At 33.7% G+C, this 5,857-nt stretch overlaps 1 pseudogene; it reads left to right on the top strand.

Annotated features, from left to right (window-relative positions):
- The first annotated feature begins 1,185 nt into the window (after nucleotides 1–1,185).
- On the top strand, nucleotides 1,186–3,559 carry LOC145120477 (subtilisin-like protease pseudogene; annotated as a pseudogene).
- The last annotated feature ends 2,298 nt before the right edge of the window (nucleotides 3,560–5,857 follow it).

Here is a 5,857-nt window from a genome sequence, read left to right as displayed (position 1 = left end):
GCTTAATAAAACTAGCTATAATTTCTTTTGGTATAGTCCAACTCTACAATAAGTTATTGGTGTATTTTGTCTTCTACAAAACAAACTTGTAAACAAAGAAAACCTTCAACATTGTCCATTGATGAAGACAAAATACATGTCTAACTTGCTAATGTTATATGCAAAATTCTCAAATCGACCAAATACATGACTTTGAATGATTTCGTGCATATTTCATTAATATCTTGTTGGACATCCCTATCAACTTATATTAAGTAATTTGTAATAAAAAGGGGTCTTTATTGAGAAAACATTGGTGAGGGCAACAAAAGGCAAGAAATTACCTGAAAGAGAAAAATCCATTTGCAACAATGAACACTCAAGGTTTTATTAATATTGTTTTTTACTTTATAGTTATATAATATCATTTTATTTTAGATTTGTGCTCCTATCATTGTTTATGTTTAAACTTAATTTGATATAAATATATAATAAATAAATATTACTTTTCAAAACTTACATTAATAAATAGATCTCAATACTACTTACATTAAAAAGTTGATTAGTTTAGATAAACGAAATGCATAAACACATAATATGAACTACAATTTTAAGTACTTAAAATTTAAATAAGTGTAAATATTGAAGCATTTGAATATAGATTCAGTGGCTTTATTATTTTTTTTTTTTTTTCAAAAGTTATACAAAAAGACCCATTTTTTCTAATAAGGGTTTGGGAATAAACCTCATATATAAGCGTGCAAAACATGTATAGTTTTCTAGGTTAACAAAAATGATAATAAGAGATGTATCCATAGAACAACCATATGAAGCAATTTTTAAGCCTTGAAGCAAGTTATTCAGATAATTTGAGCCAAGGAGCCAATTTCTGGCATAGTTAGTTATGGAATAGGAATCTCTGTGTTTCTATGCTAAAGGCAAAACTTTAGCAATGGGAAAACATCTCTATCAAGGCAAACGTTGCTCTAATAAGCCTAATTCATTCCTATTTGTAGACGATGGAGTAAGAAGATATTTCATTTTGTGTTTTAACCATTTATAATTAGTTTGTTAGAAATTAATTATCCCTTAACCAATTCCAAAGAAAATGTCACTTTCTATGGGTGCCCACTTGAAATACGAAGCCACTGATCATATACATTCACGACTAAATGCTCTATATATACTTGTTATGAATAACGAAAGAGAGACATCCTTCAACTCTTTCACATTTATTCCTAGCAAGAGATAAGAAATGTTGCCAATTATTTTTTATGTGTTGCTTCTCACTTGCACCACCATCTTCAATGTCTCTCCCACCATGGCTGATAATGAACTCAAAACCTACATTGTTCAGTTAACTTCACCCCAAGGCCAAGACTTTTCTCAACCTCAAGATCGTGAAGAGTGGTACAAATCACTTCTATCTGAAAGTGCTTCCATCTCAAATGAAAAACCGATCATGGTTCATATGTACCACCACGTGATGACAGGATTTGCTGCAAAAATGTCGGAGCATCAAGCAAAGGTGATGAAGAATATGAAGGGAGTTTTGTCTGTAAGACCTGAGAGAGTGTATCAGTTACACACAACTCATTCCCCACACTTTTTGGGCTTACACCAAAACTCAGGGTTTTGGACGGATTCAAACTATGGGAAGGGAATCATAATTGGGATTATAGACAGTGGAATCACTCCTGGGCATCCTTCGTTCAATGATGAAGGGATCCCACCTCCATCGTCTAAATGGAAAGGCAAATGTGAAGTAGCAGGGTGTAATAACAAGCTAATCGGGTTAAGGAACTTTGATCCCTTTAGTAAAACGCCAGTCGATGAACACGGCCATGGAACTCACACTTCAAGTACTGCAGCAGGAAGTCACGTACACAACGCGAACGTATTTGGAAATGCAAATGGCACTGCCATTGGAATGGCACCATTGGCACACGTGGCCATGTATAAAGTGTGCAGTTCAGGCTGTTCAGGAAGCGCCATTGCAGCAGGCATGGATGCAGCTATTGAAGATGGTGTTGATGTGCTTTCACTATCACTTGGTGGAGCTTCCCTCCCTTTCTACGACGATGTTATTGCTACAGGTGCCTTCGTTGCCATGCAGAAAGGGATCTTCGTGAGTTGTTCAGCAGGTAACGGCGGGCCTCGTACTTCATCATTATCAAACGAAGCCCCATGGATCCTTACAGTTGGAGCTAGCACGATTGATAGAAGAATAAGAACAACGGTGTATCTGGGGAACAAAAAGTTGTTCGACGGAGAGGCAATAAACCAACCTAAAGATTTCGATCATAAGCTTCGGCCCCTTGTTTACCATGCAAAAGACACGATCTCAGCAGCATATTGCTTGAATGGATCACTAGACCATATTGATGTCAAAGGGAAGGTGGTATTGTGTGATCAGGGTTCAAGTTCTGGACTTGATAAGAGCAAGGTAGTAAAGGCTGCCGGAGGAGCTGCCATGATTCTTGCTAATCACAAAATTTTTGGCGAGACTACAATCATAGAGCCTAATGTTATTCCTGCATCAATTGTCGGTTACGCGGAAGGAATTCAAATAAAAAACTATTTGAATTCGACTACTTCCCCTGTAGCAACTATCCTCTTTCGTGGAACTATAGTCGGCATAGATACAGCTCCAGAAGTCGCTTCTTTCTCTTCAAGAGGGCCTAACTTGGAAAGTCCTGGAATCCTGAAACCGGATATTATTGGTCCCGGGGTTAACATTCTCGCATCTTGGCCTATATCGATTGATAACAATACAAAGACCAAAGCAACATTTAACGTAATATCGGGCACATCAATGTCTTGTCCTCATCTCGCCGGCATAGCAGCACTGCTAAAAAGCGAGCATCCAGATTGGTCGCCGGCTGCAATCAAGTCTGCAATGATGACCACCGCAAGTCAAGTAAATCTGAAAGGGCATGCCATTGTAGACCAAAAAGACGCAAGATTCCTCCATGCAGACGTGTTTACCATTGGCGCAGGTCACATAAATCCATCAAAATCCAACGATCCAGGGCTCGTGTTTGATATCCAACCCAGTGATTACATTCCGTATCTGTGTGGGTTGGGTTATACTCCCATACAAATCGAAATGATCACTAAAAAGAAAGTTTCATGCTCAAAAACTATACCTGAGGCACAGCTAAACTATCCTTCTTTTGCGGTTTCACTTAAAAAAGGTGATACAAAAACATACTCAAGAACAGTGACTAACGTTGGTATGGCAAACTCGACTTATACCATCGGGGAAATTTCTGTACCACATGGGGTAAAAGCTGAGGTTGCTAGTTTTTCTCAAGAACTCATGTTCACAGCAGTACACCACAAGTTAACATACAATATAACTTTTACTCGGGATATTACGGTTGAGGTGAAGGGTCATTACGGCCAAGGGCATATGACTTGGGTTTCCGGTAAATACTCGGTTAGGACCCTATTTGCGTTCAAGTTTGAATAAGTTTGTATGATGTTTTAAGAATATAAATTATAATATTATATGCAACTTTCGTGTACGTGATCATCGATCTTGTACAGCTTCTTTATATCATAATGGAAAATAAAAAAGAGGTCATTAATACCTTTCAAATTCCTCTTAGTTTTACATTCAATTAATATATGTTAATTAAACTTTTCGGTCGTTGGGCACTTAGGCTATATGGTATCTGTAATTTATAAATTATGTGATCAAGGCTTGAATTTTTTGGTAAAAGGAAGACGGTTTTGAGATTTGTTTGTAAAAAAGGTTTTATTTTCTATTTTTTATTTTATTATTATTTTTTTTCAATTTGACTTGCAAAAACGGGGATGCTCCCCCTTATGCAATACCATTAATATAAATTACTAGAAAGGCTCGGGCTTCGCTCGGGATCACAATGATATAAGTGAAGATATTACATCAATTAGGTGAAGATATTACAACAATTAAGCATTCAATATTCCAGATTTATCACAAGAGTCATATGTACCACACATAGTCATAAAGCAATTGCCTAAACAAAAATCAAATTGATTCAGAAAATCGATTTGCATAATGAAAGTACGTTGCACTTTCTATTATTCAGATTTCAGGTCCCACATGAGATTATATATATTAGGTAACAACAATGTTGAAAAATTATAATCCTGGATTTTGTTACCTCTAATGTTCTTTAGAATGTTCAATGAACTCTTTAGCTATATCATGTCGTTGATATGAATGTAGTACATGTTGAATATCAGTAGGCCTATTGCGTACAACATTTGCAACTACAAAAGTCAAAAGGTACCTATACATAAATCCTAAATCCAATTAATTAGCCCAACATTATAAATAACTAAATACATATAAACTGAAAATTAAAACTGTTGTGCTTACATTCAAGGAATTGAATAAGATCCACAAGTGCAGTGTCACTCTCAAGAGCATTACCACCTACAGATATGAGATATCTAGTTGCAACTCTTGATAGCATGTATCTTATGCGGTGATTTCCATCCAATTTATCAACAATAGGTTCAACATACTCCAATAAGAGCATAAAAAAGTGAGGATTAAATAATGATGAGAAGTGCGAGGACAATTCTATACCATCCATTTCGTCAAGGGTGACAAACTAAACCAACATGGCTTCTGTGTGTACATAGTCATAATTTTATATTTTCAATGAAGCCAAACAACTTAGACCATCTCCAACCCACTCCTATTTTTTCCCCCAAAAAATAGAGTAAAAAATAAGGTAAATAGTGTTTCATCTCCAACCATACTCCATTTTTTACCCCATATTTTACCCCCAAAAAATATATTCCTAGTATATTCCCATTTTCAAACTTATATAGATCGTCAATCATACCCCTTCTACTAATTTGGTTTTAACAAATATATAATTTATATTTTTTTTCATTACAATACTATTAAATACATAAGATTATATTTATAACACCTAATTATAAGTTTTTGTAAAATACGTTATCTTATTTTAAAATTTCAATATGTATTTAAATTTTCATATGAATTTGATAAACAAAAAATAAACATTATATTTATAATTAATTAATATAAATTAATACATAATACAATATTATAAGTATTAAATAATACATTTAAATTATAATTAGTAGATAAAATAAACTAAAAATGTATAAATATATAAAAATAGGGACTAAAACTGACAACTCAAAGTTCATCCCCATTTTGGGGGAAATGAATAGTATAACACATTTTGGGGGAAATGAATAGTATAAAAATGGGGAATAAATGAGGTGGGGTTTGAGAGAAATGGGGGAAGAAATTAGAGAAAAAAATGGAAAATAGGAGTGGGTTAGAGATACTCTTAATATTGAATTCTTTCCACATTATTTTATATCTTTGCTTTAGCTATTTATTTGAACAACCCATGGAATACATTGTTTTAAATTAAAAAAAAAATATTTATAAGTATTAACACACATTCAAATAAGTTCTAAACATAATATGTTATCGTGTTTTAGTTATTCAGAAAGTATTTTATTTTTTTTAGACAAAATGATATCATAAGTTTATATGCATTTAGTTTATAATATAACTTTACAAGTAAAAAATATTAAAATTAAAATATCGTTATCACTAGCATCCAGTTCTATCAAAATCATCATAAATAAGTCAAAGTGTGGTAACTTGGGTTAAACTTTCTTGCTCGGGCTAATCGTACACATCTCATCCTTCATTGGTTAATTTTTGAAAATAATTTGAATTACGTTTGAAAATAACTTGAAAACTTTCACAGATCCTTAGGTTGAGTCTGGATTCACAGGAATGTTCATCCAATTTGCTCAAACCAGGATTCTGATACCAACTTGCAACATCCCAAAAATCACAATAAATTTTAATTTATCAAAAACAACT

The sequence above is a fragment of the Lactuca virosa genome, chromosome 6, assembly GCF_052849685.1.
Source record: "Lactuca virosa cultivar CGN04683 chromosome 6, Lactuca_virosa_CGN04683_v6, whole genome shotgun sequence".
Lineage (NCBI taxonomy): Eukaryota > Viridiplantae > Streptophyta > Magnoliopsida > Asterales > Asteraceae > Lactuca > Lactuca virosa.
This window is presented reverse-complemented; position numbering and strand designations above follow the sequence as displayed.